The 16,986-nt window shown below is 39.4% G+C and overlaps 1 protein-coding gene across 3 annotated transcripts in view; it reads right to left on the bottom strand.

Moving 5' to 3' along the window:
- The window catches only part of Slco5a1 (solute carrier organic anion transporter family member 5A1), a 150,665-nt gene that overhangs the window by 44,891 nt on the left and 88,788 nt on the right, over positions 1-16,986 (bottom strand). The window lies entirely within an intron of this gene.

Below are 16,986 nucleotides of genomic sequence, written 5' to 3'. Positions count from 1 at the left end.
AACGGTCATCATTAACACTACCTACAGAATAGGCTTCAATTACACGGATTAAACAATGCCATTCTTATGAAAATGCTTAGTGTCTCATACTTTGTAAACAATAAATGGCATGTGTAGGTCATGAAATGAGAAGGGAGAGCATGAGAGAGAAGGAAGAACTCTCAGGGCAGGACCAGGAAGCTGCAGGTGCTTGTGATATGAAAACACAGGGAGAAAGAGTATTAAAGGGGAAGTCACTTAACAAAAGGAGGACCCAGGAGGACAGGGATGCAGTTGGGGACAGTAGTGGGGGAGAAGGACAAGTTAGAACCAAGCATAATCACACACACACACACACACACACACACACACACACACACACACGTGCGACCACAATAGATCCCAGGCAAAAGTGACACAGAAAGGTCACAATGCTCCCAAAACAAATGCCACTGACCCAGTTCAGCAGCAAGCACTCCTGCAGGATGGGACAGAAGCAGAACACCATCAGCACATGCTAACTTCGCTAACTTAAAAATCATTGAAAGTTTTTACAAAGGGAAAAATCAATAGATGTCAGCAGATGTTTCATAATTATTACTGCAGGAGTTTCCAGCTCAGACCTGTCCAATCTACAGAACTATAAATGTAAGATGCAATCAGCAGATGGTCATTTATTTTCCTTTACTATGACAGAGTTGTGAGTTTCCACTGATATTTGGGAACCTATTTGAAGTTACCTAACTGCAGGACTTCAGTACTTCACTTGATCTTCCCAGCACAAGAAAGACCATCCACATCTGATGGGAGGCAAATGGTCTGCCAAAGGTCACACAGCCAAAGGCCAATATTGACAGGACTCAATGTCACACTGTCCAACTGATACTTCATGGTTCTTCTCACCAAAACATCACCTTCATAATATTTTATTCAAGCAGTGTGACTCTAATTGGGTTAGCAAGGAGACTGAGTACATAGAAAGTGGGCCCAAAGCACTGACTCACTCCTGGATAGATAGCCACACAGGACTGGTATGGGCTGAGTACAGTACTGTGATGACACCCTCATCAGGGACTGATGTCACCACCTCTGTCTGGACACAGGGCTCCTCCAGAGTGACTACAGTGAAGCTAAGCAGTGTTGGTGCTCCCTGAGAAAACTTCCAGGCCCCAATGCCAGAGATCATCCCCATATATACCTGTCTGTCTGGCTCCTCTATTTAACATTCCCATCAACTGCTCTCAATTTCTTTCTTTCTTATTTTTCCCACTAATACCAGCCTTATCTTATCCCCTGCTCCACTGTCCATCATTCTGCCTGACTCATTCTGCTCCCCTGACTCCAAGCAGACAATTTTGACTGTTGAAAAACAGGGATGATGACAGATGATAGATAGATAGATAGATAGATAGATAGATAGATAGATAGATGATAGGCAATAAATAGATGATATATAGATGGATGGATAAATAGATAAATGATATATATATATGGATGGATAGATGATAATAGAGATAGATGATAGATGGGTAGATTATAGATAGATGGATAGATATAGATAGATAGGTAGATAGATAGATAGATAGATAGATAGATAGATAGATAGATAGATAATAGATATAGATAGCCTGGTTAAAGATATTTTGCCATGGAACCAGGAGAAAGAGACAGAGACAGAGACAGAGAGAGTCAGTGGTGAGTGAGAGGCCCGAAGCATCAACATCCATGGCTTCCCAGAAACTATCTCAAGAAGTGCTTCTGGGCATGCTGGGACACAGCAAGCCCATGCTGTGCTAGGAGACAGGGTCAGTGCTACAATGGGCACAGGCGTAGTTGGGACACACTGTTAGTGCTATACAGGCCATGACAAGCAGCTGCCAGAAACTACCCAACCTCTGGAGCTTCAGCCTCATCCCCTCCTGTACCTAGAGGACCAATCACCAGAGCTGCAGCACCTGGAGGAGTGACCACCAGAATTGTAGCCCCACTGATACCGAGAGGAGAGACCAACTGAGCCTTGGGTCTATATACACCTGGAGGAGTGATCACTGGAGGCTTATCCCTGCCTGCACCTGAAGGAGCATTCATCAGAGCCACAGCCCCCAACTACGCCAACTGAAGGAAGAGGGACCCCTGAAGCACAGGTTCTACCTGTACTGACTGGAGGAAGAGATGGGTAAACAAGGTAAGAATATACTCAATACAAACAACACAAAGAGCAAGAGTACACCACCAGAAACTAGTGGTGCTACAGCAACAAGACTGAACATCCCAATGCAGATGAAGCAGAACAAAATGGTATTAAAAATAACTTTATGAAGATGATTGAGGCCCTTAAAGAGGAAGTGAAAAATTCCCTTAAAGAGATAGAGGAAAATACAAACAAGAACTTGGAAGAAATCAACAAAACCCTTAAAGAAAACCAAGAAACAGCAATCAGACAGGTGAAATAAATGGTTCAAGACTTGAAAACTGAAACTGAGGCAATAAAGAAAACACAAACTGAGAGCTCTCTGGAAATAGAAAATCTGGGTAAATGATCGAGCGCTACAGATGCAAGCATAAACAACAGAAGGCAAGAGATGGAAGAGAGAATCTCAGGCATTGAAGATATGATAGAGGAAATAGAATCATTGGTCAAAAAAAAAACCGTTAAATCCAACAAATACTTAACACAAAATATCCAGGAAATCTGGGATTATGTGAAAAGACTGACTCTAAGAATAATAGGGGTAGAAGAAGGAGAAGTACAGCTCAAAGGCATTCAACAAAATCATAGAAGAAAACTTTCCCAACCTAAAGAAAGACGTACCTATGCAAGTACAAGAAGATTGCAGAACACCAAATAGACTGGACCAAAAAAAAGTTCCCTTGTCACATAATAATCAAAACACTATAAATATAGAATAAAGAAAGAATATTAAGAGCTGCAAAGGAGAAAGGCCAAGTAACATATAAAGGCAGATCTATCTGAATTACACCCAACTTCTCAAAGAAAACAATGAAAGCCAGAAGGTCCTGGTCAGGTGTTATGCAGATTCTAAGAGACCACAGATGCCAGACTAGACTACTATATCCAACAAAGCTTTCAATCACCATAGATGGATAAAACAAGATATTCCATGACAAAACTATTTTTAAACAATACCTACCCACAAATCCAGTGTTACAGAAAGTACTAGAAGGTAAACTCCAACCCAAGGAAGTTAGTTATACCCACAAAAACATAGCCAATAGATAATCCCACACCAACAAATTCCTAAGAAGAGAAACACACACATAATACTACCACCACCACCAACAACAACAACAAAATAACAGCAACTAGCAATCACTGGTCATTATTATCCCTTAATATCAATGGACTCAATTTGCCTATAAAAAGACACAGGCTAACAGATTGGACACAAAAACAGAATCAATCCTTCTGCTGCATACAAGAAACACACCTCAACTACAAAGACAGACAGAGTAAAAGGCCAAGAAAAGATTTTTCCAATCAAATGGATCTAAGAAACAAGCTTGAATAGCTATCCTAATATCTAACAAAATAGACTTCAAACTATAATTAGTCAAAAGAGATGAAGAAGGTTATTTCATATTTGTCATAGGAAAAATCCATCAAGATGAAGTCTCAATTCTGAACTTCTATGCACCAAATACAAGGCACCCACATTTATAAAAGAAACATCACTAAAGCTTAAATCACATATCAAACCCCTCACACTAATAGCGGAGACTTCAAGACTCTCATCCCTGGACAGGTCTTCCAGACAAAAAGCATAACAGAGAAATAAAGAAACTAACAGATATTATGACTCAAATGGGTCTAACAGATATCTATAGAACATTCCACAAAAGCACAAAAGAATATACCTTCTCAGAACCCCATGAAACCTTCTCTAAAATTGACCACATACTTGGTAACAAAGCAAACCTCAACAGATTAAAAAAAAAAAAGGAATAACCCCCTGTACCTTATCAACTTAAAGTTAGAATTCAACAACAACAACACTAATTGCAGAAAGCCCATAAACTTATGGAAATTGAACAACGCTCAACTGGATCAAGGAAAAAATAAAGAAATTTAAAACTTCATACATTTCAATGAGAATGACATCACAACATACCCAAACTTATGAGACACAATGAAAGCAGTGATAAGAGAAAAGTTCATAGCACTAAATGCCTACATGAAGAAGCTAAAGAAATCCCAAACTAGCAAATTAACAAAAAACTGAAAGCTCTAGAACAAAAAGAAGCAAACTCATCCAAAAGGAATAGATGGCTGGAAATAATCAAATTGAGGGTTGAAATCAATAAAACAGAAACAAAGAAAACAATACAAAGAATCAATGAGACGAAGAATTTGGTCTTTGAGAAAATCAACAAGGTAAACAAACCTTTATCCAAACTAGCCAAAGGACAGAGAGAGAATGTCAAAATTAACAAAATAAGAAATGAAAAGGGGAACATGACAACTGACACTGAGGAAATCCAGAGAATCATTAGGTCATACTTCAAAAACCTATACTCCATGAAATTGGAAAATTTAAAGAAAATGGACAATTTTCTGGATAAGTACCACATACCAAAATTAAATCAAGACCAGATAAGCAAATTAAAAAGACCTATAACCCCTAGGAAGTAAAAACAGTCATCAAAAGTCTCCCAACCAAAAAAAGAGCCCAGAGCAAGATGATTTCAACACAGAATTCCACCAGAGCTTCAAAGAAGAACTATTACCAACACCCTTCACATTGTTCCACACAATAGAAACAGAAACTCTTTTTATGAGGCTACAGTTACCCTGATATCCAAACTATACAACTAAGATAGAGAATTACAGACCAATCTCCCTCATGAACATTGATGCAAAAATGTGCAATAAAATACTCGCAAACTGAATCCAAGAGTGATGGAGGATATCCTTCTGTATGCTGTGAATTTATGTTTCTATTATTGGTTGATGAATAAGGCTGTTTCAGCCAATGGAAAGGCAGGATGTAGCCAGGCAGGAAGAATAGGTGGGACTATCAGACTAGGAGAGTTCTAGGAAGAGGAACGCAGAGAGGGAGTAAGAGAAATGCCATGTAGTTGCCAAGAAAGCAAGAGGCTGAGGCATCACTGGTAAGCCAAGACCACATACAAATACATAGATTAACAGAAATGGGTTAATAGTTAAGAGAGAACAAGCCAATAAGAAGCCTGGGCTATCTGTCAAACAGTTTATAATTAATATTCACCTCTTTGTGATTATTTGGGACTAAACAGCTGTGGACCAGGCCGGACAGAAACTACCATCAAAACACAAGAACACATCAGAAAAATCATCCACCATGACCAAGTAGGATTCATCCCAGAGATTCAGGGATGGTTCAACATACAAAAATCCATCAATTTAATACACCATATAAACAACTAAAAGACAAAACACATGATCATCTCTTTAGATGCTGAAAAAGTTTTCAACAAAATTCAGCACCCCATCATGATAAAGGTCTTGAAAAGAGCAGGGATACAAGGAACATCCATAAACATTATAAAGGCAATACACATCAAGTCACCAGCCAAAATGAAACTAAATGAAGAGAAACTCAAAGTGATCCTACTGAAATCAGGAACAAGACAAGGCTGTTCACTCTCCATATCTATTCAATATATTATATGAAGCTCTAGCTAGAGCAATAAGACAACAAAAGGATATCAAAGGGATACAAATAGGAAAAGAAGAAGTCAAACTATTTGCTGATGAGATGAGTTCTACCAGGGAACTACTACAACTGATAAACACCTTCAGTAATGTAGCAGGATATAAGATTAATGCAAAAATAAATCAGTAGCCCTCCTACATACATATGATAAATGAGTTGAGAAAAAATCAGAGAAACATCACCCTTCACAACAGCCACAAACAACATAAAATATCTTGGGGTAACTCTAATCAGACAAATGAAAGACCATATGACAAGAACGTTATGTCTTTGAAGAAAGAAATTGAAGAAGACATCAGAAAATGGAAAGATCTCTCATGTTCTTGGATAGGTAGGATTAACATAGTAAAAACGGCAATCTTGCCAAAAGCAATCTACACAATACCCATCAAAATCTCTGCAAAATTTTTCACAGACTTCAAAAGAACAATACTCAACTTCATACGGAAAAAAAAAAAAAAAACAGGATAGCCAAAACATCCTGTGTAATACAGCAACTTCTGGAGGCATCACTATACAAAACTTCAAACTCCATTATACACTATATTAATGAATATAGCTTGGTACTGGCATAAAAACAGATAAGTGAACAAATAAAATCCGATTGAAGATCCTGATATCAATCCACACCTAAGAACTCCTGATTTTTGACAAAGAAATTAAAATTATAAAATGCAAAATGAAAGCATCTTCAGAAAATGGCTGGTGTAACTAGATGTGGACATGTAAAAGAATGCAAATAGATCCATATCTATCACCATGCATAAAACTCAAGTGCAAATGGATCAAAGACCTCAACATAAATCCAGCTACACTGAACCTCATAGAAAAGAAAGTTGGAAGTATCCTTGAACACATTGGCACAGGAGACTACTTCTTAAATATAACACCAGTAGCACAAACACTGAGAGCAACAATTAATAAATGGGACCTCTTGAAACCAAGATGCTTCTGTAAAGCAAAGAACATGGTCAACAGGACAAAATGGCAGCCTACATAATGGGAAAATATCTTCACCAATCCCACATGTGACAGAGGACTGATCTCCAAAACATACAAAGAACTCAAGAAAACAGACATCAAAAGATCAAGTAATCCAATAAAAAAATGGGGTACAGATCTAAAAAGAAAAGTCCCAACAGGGGAATCTCAAATGGCCAAAAGACATTTAAGAAAGTGCTCAACATCCTTAGTCATCAGAGAAATGCAAATCAAAACAACTCAGAGATACCATCTCTTATCTGTCAGAATGGCCAAGATCAAAAACACTGATGACAGCTTATGTTGGAGAGGATGAAGAGTCAGAGGAACACTCCTCCACTGCTGGTGGGAGTGAAAACTTATACAGCCATTTTGGAAATCAGTATGGCAGTTTCTCAGAAAATTGGGAATCAATCTACCTCAAGACCCAGCAATACCACTATTGGGCATATACCCAAAGGATGCACATTCATACCACAAGGGCATTTGTTCAACTATGTTCATAGCAGCATTGTTTGTAATAGCCAGAACCTGGAATCAACCTAGATGCCCCTCAACTGAAGAATGGATAGAGAAAATGTAGTACATTTACACAATGGAGTATTACTCAACAATAAAAAAAATGACATATTGAATTTACAGGCAAATGGATGAAACTAGAAAAAATCATCCTTAGTGAAGTAACTCAGACCCAGAAAGATAAATATAATATGTATTCACTCATAAGTGGATATTAGACATAAAGCAAAGGACAACCAGGCTACAGGCCACAACCCAGAGAAGCTAGGTAACAAAGAGAGACATACATGGATCTGCCTAGGAAGGGGAAAAAGACAAGATCTCCTGAGTTAATTGGGAGTGGGGAGGGATAGGAGGAGAATGGAAGGGGAGATGGGAGGAGGGACAGGGCATGGGGAAAAAATGTATAGCTCAAAAACAAAAAGTCACAAAGAGGGTATTTTTGCCATGAAAACAACTCAAGCACCATTACCCTACCAGCCATAACCTCTGAAGCCAATTCTTCTATTATCAAAGCATTCTTATGGAGTTCTATTTTTAATAATTCAATTTTAATTGACAAAAATTATATATGGGATACAATGTGACTTGCCCATGTATGTGTATATTGTATGATTATTAAATAAAGTATTATATCCATCAGCCCACGGTGTTTCTTTGTAATGTGAGAACATATAAATTTTTCTTTGGGCATTATTTAAGTATGTATTAACTATTACCTGGATTCCGCCGCCGACCGACCCAGGAACTAGGTGAGCGAGTCTCTGCCCGTTCCCGACTCCAGGCCAAAACATCATACACCCCGACCACCCCCACCCACCACCCCACCCCCGCCTGCGCCTGTGGGCTTGGGCCAGACACACCCAGGCAGAGAGGAGCTCCCTGCTCCCCGAATCTGCTAGCACCCCACTCTTCCATTCCGCCGACCGACCGAGGAACTAGGAACTAGTGAGGAGACTACCAGGAGCATCAAGACCATCCAGAGTTGTGGACATTGAATTCTTGGCCCCCACACACCACTGGGTCACAAGAGGAGATAGAGAGACCCCACCTGCACCCACTAAAAGAAGATATGGGGAGAAGACAGAATAAGATTTCACTCAACAACAGAAAGACCAATATGACACCACCAGAATCTAGGGACTCCACTCCAGCAAGATCTGAAAAGCCCAACACAGAGCATGAAGATGAGATGGACCTCAAAAATTATCTCAGCAAGTTGATAGAGACCTTTAAAGAGGAAACAAGAAAATCCCTTAAAGAAATAGAAGAAAAAGCAAACAAAAAATTAAACGAATTGGAGGAAAAGACAAACCAAAAAATTCAAGAAATAAATAAATCTCTTAAAGAATCTAAAGAAAGCCAAGAAAAAACATCCAAGCAAGTGAAGGAAGCTCTTGAAACAGTTCAAAGCATGAAAGCTGAAATAGACACAATAAAGAAAACACAGAATGAGACCATGCTGGAAATGGAAAGGCTGGATAAACGATCAGGAACTAAAGATGTAAGTATATCCAACAGAATTCAAGAGATGGAAGAGAGAATCTCAGCTACTGAAGACTCGCTAGAGGATATACATTCATCAACCAAAGAAAACCTCAAGTCCAACAAATCCCTAACACAAAATATCCAGGAAATATGGGACACTGTAAAAAGGCCAAACCTAAGAATAATAGGTGTAGAAGAAGGTGAAGAAACACTGCTCAAAGGTACAGAAAACATATTCAACAAAATCATAGAAGAAAACTTCCCCAACCTACAGAAGGATATGCCTATGAAAGTACAAGAAGCTTACAGGACACCAAACAGACTGGACCACAAAAAGAAGTCCCCCGACACATAATAATCAAAACACCAAATCTACAGAATAAAGAGAAAATATTAAGAGCAGCAAAGGAAAAAGGCCAAGTAACATATAAAGGCAAACCAATCAGAATCACACCTGACTTCTCAATGGAAACTCTGAAAGCCAGAAGGTCTTGGATAGATACCCTACAAGCACTAAGGGAGCATGGATGTCAACCCAGACTACTGTACCCAGCAAAACTTTCAATCACTATAGATGGAGAAAACAAGATATTCCATGACAAAAACAGATTTAAACAATACATATCCACAAATCCAGCACTACAGAAGGCTCTGGAAGGAAAACTCCAACCCAACGAACATAACTACACTCACAAAAACACTGGCAATAGATAATCTAATTTTACCAAACACAAAATGAAACAGGAGGGCAAAATCCACACGCAATGATACCACCAACAATAAATCCAAAACAAAGAAGAACCAATGAACAATGGACATTAATATCCCTAAATGTCAATGGTCTTAACTTAACCATAAAAAGATATAGGCTAACAGAATGTATACGAAGACAGAATCCATCCTTCTGCTGTTTACAAGAAACACACCTCAACTTCAAAGACAGGCGTTACCTCAGAGTAAAAGGATGGGAAAAAATTTTCCAATCAAATGGGCTCAAGAAACAAGCTGGGGTAGCAATCCTAATATCTAACAAATTAGACTTTAAACTGAAAGCAATCAAAAGAGATGAAGAAGGGCATTTCATACTCATCACAGGAAAAGTCCATCAAGATGAAGTCTCAATCCTGAACATCTATGCCCCTAATACGAAAGCACCCACATTTGTAAAAGAAACATTACTAAAGCTCAAACCACACATAAAACCACACACACTTATAGTAGGAGACTTCAACACCCCCCTTACACCATTGGACAGAACCACTAGACAGAAACTTAACAAAGAAACAAAGGATCTGACAGAAGTTATGACACAACTGGGTTTAACAGCTATAGAACATTCCATCCAAACACAAAAGAATATACCTTCTTCTCAGCGCCACATGGAACCTTCTCAAAAATTGACCACATAGTTGGCAGCAAAGCAAACCTCCACAGTTACAAAAGTATTGAAATAACCCCCTGTATCTTATCAGACCACCATGCATTAAAGCTAGAATTCAACAGCAATACGAATTGCAGAAAACCTACATTTGCATGGAAAATGAATAACACCAATTGCACCATTCCTGGGTTGAGGAAGAAATAAAAAAAGAAATTAAAAACTTCCTAGAATTTAATGAGAATATAGACACAACATACCCGAACTTATGGAACACCCTGTAAGCAGTGCTAAGAGGGAATTTCATAGCACTAAGTGCTCACATGAAGAAACTGGAGGAAAGTCACATTAGAGAATTGACAGAACAACTGAAAGCTTTAGAGCAAAAAGAAGCAAACGCACCAAGGAGGAGTAGAGGCCAGGAAATAATCAACCTGAGAGCTGAAATCAACAAAGTAGAAACTAGGAAAACAGAACAAAGAATCAATGAAACAAAGAGTTGGTTCTTTGAGAAGATCAATAAGATAGACAAACCTCTAGCCAAACTAACCAAAAGGCAGAGAGAGAGCATGCTAATTAACAAAATCAGAAATGAAAAGGGGGATATAACAACGGACACTGAGGAAATCCAGAGAATCTTTAGGTCATACTTTGAAAACCTGTATTCCACAAAATTGGAAAATCTAAAGGAAATGGACAGCTTTCTGGATAAATATCACTTACCAAAATTAAATCAAGATCAGATAAACAGTTTAAATCGACCTATAACCCCTAATGAGATAGAAGCAGTCATCAAAAGCCTCCCAACCAAAAAAAGCCCAGGGCCAGATGGCTTCACTGCAGAATTCTACCAGAAATTCAAACAAGAGCTAATTCCAGTACTCCTCAAACTGTTCCGCACAATAGAAGCAGATGGGATATTGCCAAACTCTTTCTACGAGGCTACAATCACTTTGATACCCAAGCCACACAAAGATATGACTAAGAAAGAGAACTACAGACCGATATCCCTCATGAACATCAATGCTAAAATACTCAATAAAATATTGGCCAACCGAATCCAAGAACATATCAGAAAAATCATCCACCATGATCAAGTAGGCTTCATCCCAGGGATGCAAGGATGGTTCAACATACGAAAATCCATCAATGTAATCCACTATATAAACAAATTGAAAAAGAAAAACCACATGATCATCTCACTAGATGCTGAAAAAGCCTTTGACAAAATCCAACATCCCTTCATGATAAAGATCTTGGAGAGAACAGGAATAACAGGAACATATCTAAACATGATAAACGCAATATACACCAAACCAATAGCCAACATCAAAATAAATGGAGAGAAACTCAAAGCGTTTCCTCTAAAATCAGGAACAAGACAAGGCTGTCCACTCTCTCCATATCTCTTCAATATTGTACTTGAAGTTCTGGCTATAGCAATAAGACAAGAAAAGGGGATCAAAGGGATACAAATTGGAAAGGATGAAGTAAAACTTTCACTATTTGCAGACGACATGATAGTCTACATTAGTGACCCGAAAAACTCTACCAGGGAACTCCTACAGCTGATAAACACCTTCAGCAAGGTAGCAGGATACAAAATTAACTCAAAAAAATCAGTAGCCCTACTATATACAGATGATAAATCCAATGAGAAAGAAATCAGGGAAACATCACCTTTCACAATATCCACAAGCAACATAAAATATCTTGGGGTAACACTAACCAAAAAAGTGAAAGATCTGTACAATAAGAACTTTGAGACTTTAAAGAAAGAAATTAAAGAAGATACCAGAAAATGGAAAGATCTCCCATGCTCTTGGATAGGTAGAATTAACATAGTAAAAATGGCAATCCTGCCAAAAGCAATCTACAGATTCAATGCAATCCCCATCAAAATCCCAACACAGTTTTTCACAGACATTGAAAGAACAATACTCAACTTTATATGGAAAAATAAAAAGCCCAGGATAGCCAAAACAACTCTTTACAATAAAGGATCTTCTGGAGGCATCACCATCCCCGACTTCAAGCTCTACTATAGAGCCATAGTTCTGAAAACAGCTTGGTATTGGCACAAAAATAGACTGATAGACCAATGGAATCAATTGAAAACCCTGATATTGACCCACGCACCTATGGATACCTTATTTTTGACAAAGGTGCTAAATCTATACAATGGAAAAAAGATAGCATCTTCAACAAATGGTGCTGGTACAATTGGATTCGGACATGCAGAAAATTTCAGATAGATCCATACCTGTCACCATGCACAAAACTTAAGTGCAAATGGATCAAAGATCTCAGCATAAATCCAGCCACACTGAATCTTCTAGAAGAGAAAGTGGGAATTACCCTTGAACAAATTGGCACAGGAGACCACTTCCTGAACATTACGCCAGTAGCACAGACACTGAGGTCTGTAATTAATAAATGGGACCTCCTGAAACTGAGAAGCTTCTGCAAAGCAAAGGAAATAGTCAGTAGGACAAAACGACCACCCACAGAATGGGAAATGATCTTCACTGATCCCACATCTGACAGAGGACTGATTTCCAAAATATATAAGGAGCTCAAGAAGCTAGCCACCAAAACACCAAACAATGAAATTAAAAAGTGGGGTGCAGAACTAAATAGAGAATTCTCAACAGAGGAATCTGAAATGGCTGAAAGACACTTAAGAAAGTGCTCAAAATCATTGGCCATCAGAGAAATGCAACTCAAAACAACTCTGAGATACCACCTCATGCCTGTCAGAATGGCTAAAATAAAAAATACCAATGACAATCTATGCTGGAGAGGATGTGGAGAAAAAGGAACACTCCTCCATTGCTGGTGGGAGTGTGAACTTGTAAGACCACTCTGGAAATCAGTATGGTGGTTGCTCAGAAAAATGGGAATCAGTCTACCTCAAGATCCAACCATTCTCTCTTGGGTTTATACCCAAATAGGGCATGTACATACAACAAGGACATATGTTCAACCATGTTCATAGCAGCATTGTTTGTAATAGCCAGAACCTGGAAGCAACCTAGATGCCCTCAACTGAAGAATGGATTGAGAAAATGTGGTACATTTATACAATGGAGTACTACTCAGCAGAAAAAAGCAATGGAATCTTGAAATTCGTAGGCAAATGGATGGAATTAAAGGAAACCATCCTGAGTGAGGTAACCCAGTCACAAAAAGACAAACATGGTATGTACTCACTGATATATGAATTTTAGACATAGAGCAAAGGATTACCAGTCTATAATGCTCTTCACCAAAGAAACTAGGAAACATGAAGGACTCTAAGGGATAAATGGTCCCCAGGAATGGAAGTGGCATGAACTCCCGAACTAATTGGGGGCATGAGGATAGGGGGGGGGGAGGAGCTGCTACAATAAGAGCAAGAGAAGAGGAGAAGAAGAGAGGAAATGGAGGGGCAGAAACATTGAGTTGGGGGAAGAACAGAGGAAAGAGAACAGGATGAGATATACCATATCAGAGGGAGCCACTATAGGTCCGAGAAGAGATCTGGAACCAGGGAGATCTCCAGAGACCTACAAGGATGACACGATCTGACAATCCAGGCAATGGTGGAAAGGATAACCCAAAAGCCCTTCCCCTAAAATGAGATTGATGACTTCTCTTTATGCCATCTTAGAGCCCTCACCCAGTGGCTGAAGGAAGCAGAGACAGACATTCACAGATATACACTGAGCCGAAATCGGGAATTTAGTTGAAGAGAGGGAGGAATGAAGAATGAAGGGGTCTGTACCAGGTTGGAGAAACCCACAGGAACAGTTGACCTGAACAAGGGAGAGCACATCGACCCCAGATGCTGTCAGGGAGGCCAGTACAAGACTGATCCAGACCCCTGAACATGGATGTCAATAAGGAGGCCTCTGCACTCCAGGGAGCCTCTGGTGGTGGATTAGTATTTTTCCCTGGTGCAAGAAGGGACTTTGAGAGCCCATCCCACGTGAAGGGTTACACTCTGGCCCTGGACACATGGGGAAGGGCCCAGGACCAGCATAGGAAGACTTGGTGGACTTTGCAGAGCCCCGTTGAGGGCCCTACCCTGCCTGGGGAGTGGTGGGTGGATGGGGTGGGGGTAGGCTGGGGGGGGAGGAGGGTTGGAGGTGAGGGGAGGGAGAGGGAGAAGGGACTTGAAATAAGCTTGTTCCCTAACTAGAACTAATAAAATAAAATTAAAAAAAAAACTATTACCTGTAGCTATCATTCTGGACAATCCATTCCTGGGCGGCTTTTCCTAACTTAGTTCATAAGTTTTGTTTCCAGTCAGATCCATAAGTAATGGGAACCTTGATATGGGTCTTTATAATTCTCTGTCTTCTCCAAGGCACAGAGCCCTGTACAGTGCTGGTGTAGAATGACAATGCTCACATAAAATGACAATGTTCGTGTAGAGTAACAACATAAATTAATGAGCCAGTGTTTGAAGACCCAGCTTCTGGCTTGCTTCTGGAACATTTTTGTGACCCAATAACAGCACAAGAAATTGCTTGGTCTGAGATAATTATCCAAATAATTTTTCAAAAATAAGTGATAAGTCTGGGGTGTGGCTCAGTAGTGGAGAACATTCCAGCATACACGATGCCCTGGGTTCAATCAATTAATAATAATGAAAAGAGAACTTAAATTCAAAAAGTTTGTCAGGTAAGAAATTGACAATATTGTAATCTCCATTTCAATCTGCAGGTATGGGAAGGGCTCCGAGGACAAAAAAAACCTTCTCAAAGTCTTTTTTAAAGATTGAAATCTGTGTTCAGTGGGTAAGAAGGAACTGATTTATGACAAGGCAACAGCCCAAGAAGAGTTTTAAAGAAGTTATACTTTTAGTCTCACTGTAACTTAATGAGGCTCCCTCTGCTCTTGCCTAACCTGAATTGTTCTTGAATTTACTTTTTGTCTGTGAATCAAATGACAATAGTCAAGAGAGAGTACTCGAGACATTGAAAAGCCCAGTAGACCAATGGCTGTGGTTTTGAAACAGAGAACTGCTGATGACAAAAAACTGCTGGTGGATGCTGCAACCAGAATGGAATCATGCTTAGTCAAGTGCCTTCCCTCATCCTGGAGTTACAGTGTGGGCTAAAGGGGAAACAGCCTCTGTGAGCTAGCCTCAATTAGACAAGTGTCTCTACTGCTGGGAAGCTCCACATCCAACCTCCAGCTCACACTGAACTTCTCCCTCCAGTTTACCTCATAGAATTGTCTAGCTAGCCTCTTCCATACCTGTACTTAAAAGATGGCCCCACAGTCTGCATCCAATTCACTTCAGCTGCAACCTGCCCTGGAGACTTGGAGAGAAAACCATAGACATGGAGGGCGATGGGATTACTTAGACAGCTCTGGAGTTGCTAGTGTAGTTGGAATAGGGACACACATGACTGGATCCCAGAATTTAACCAAACGAAAACTGTTCATCGGAAAGAGGTTTCTGTGAGATGTGATGGCTCACATAGATGGTCTCTGCATGTAGAGGCTGAGACAGTGGGATCATGAGTTCCAGGCCATCCTAGGCTGCATAGTGAGATCAGTTTCAAAATAAATGAAACAAAATACTGAGATGATCGATCTCTCTCTCTCTCTTTCCCTCTCTCTCTCTCTCTCTCTCTCTCTCTCTCTCTCTCTTCTCTACACACACACACACACACACACACACACACAAATAAATGATGATATCATGATGATTAAATTAAAGGTTGAAGCCGGACATTGGTGGCGCACGCCTTTAATCCCAGCACTCAGGAGGCAGAGGCAGGTGGATCTCTGTGAGTTTGAGGCCAGCCTGGTCTCCAGAGTGAGTGCCAGGATAGGCTCCAAAGCTACACAGAGAAACCCTGTCTCTAAAAACAAAAATTAATTAATTAATTAATTAATTAATTAATTAAAGGTTGAGTTTCATAGTCAAATAAGCCTGAAGAAAATCATGGTCTGCATTTCCCTCTGGGAGTCTCCCATTGCATGCTGACATAGGGAAGGTGGCTGAAAAAGAGGGGATGCAGTGAGAACCCTATAGCACTTTCTTTAACACAGCATTCCCCTTCTTCCTGTTCACACCTTTTCATATGAAACTTAGCATAGGGAATTGTGAAAGTACTCTAGCTTTTGAATGTACTCCCAGCAGTTCCTGGCTCCCCGGTCCAGCAATCACTGTTCAGTGAAGGCCAGTGTAAGAGTTAGACTAAGAACAGGAACATCCGTTTTCTGTTAGCCAACCTGACAGAAACATGATCTGTGGCTGTCGCATCGATGCCAGAAAGCAGTTTTGAAAGCAAGAGAAAGCAAACACATTTTAACTCACAAATTACAGTAGTCAACAGCAATATATCATTTATTAAACAATTTACAACCATGGGCACACAGCTGGTCTTTATGCCTTTCTATATACAAGATGAAGCAAACAGAGTGGTTACCAGACAAGCAAACAGATATTTCAAGTCAATTGCTCTTTTTACAGTGATTTTTTTCTGTTCATTTTTAGATAATTCAAGCTTGCTGGGTTTAAATGTAGAAATAGGAAAAGGTAGGAAACCAAGCTATGTGAAAATCTTTTATTCAAAAATATTTAATTATCCTTTATTGAGAAATCAAGCTTTTGGTAGATTGGCCATCTTTAATATGGAAGTTTTAGAATATTACATAACAACGTAATTCCCCCAGTATCTGAGAATTAATTTTCCCACAATAGTAAGTATCATATTTACTATCAAATAAGGTTTAACTGCTAAGTCCTACAAGGACACATACCTAATTCTTCTAAAACCTCAGCCGAACTAGACATAAAACATCTAAAATCAAGTATATAAAACATCCCTTTAAGTGTCATGCATCTCTGGTAATTCTATCGAAATCTATTCAGGTTTATGAGTGGAAAATCCTGACACTGTGGAACTGATGCAGATTTGACAT

Source organism: Cricetulus griseus, chromosome 2, assembly GCF_003668045.3.
Source record: "Cricetulus griseus strain 17A/GY chromosome 2, alternate assembly CriGri-PICRH-1.0, whole genome shotgun sequence".
Classification (NCBI taxonomy): domain Eukaryota; kingdom Metazoa; phylum Chordata; class Mammalia; order Rodentia; family Cricetidae; genus Cricetulus; species Cricetulus griseus.
The sequence above is the reverse complement of the archived record's forward strand: the minus strand, read 5'-3'. Positions and strand labels throughout refer to the sequence as shown.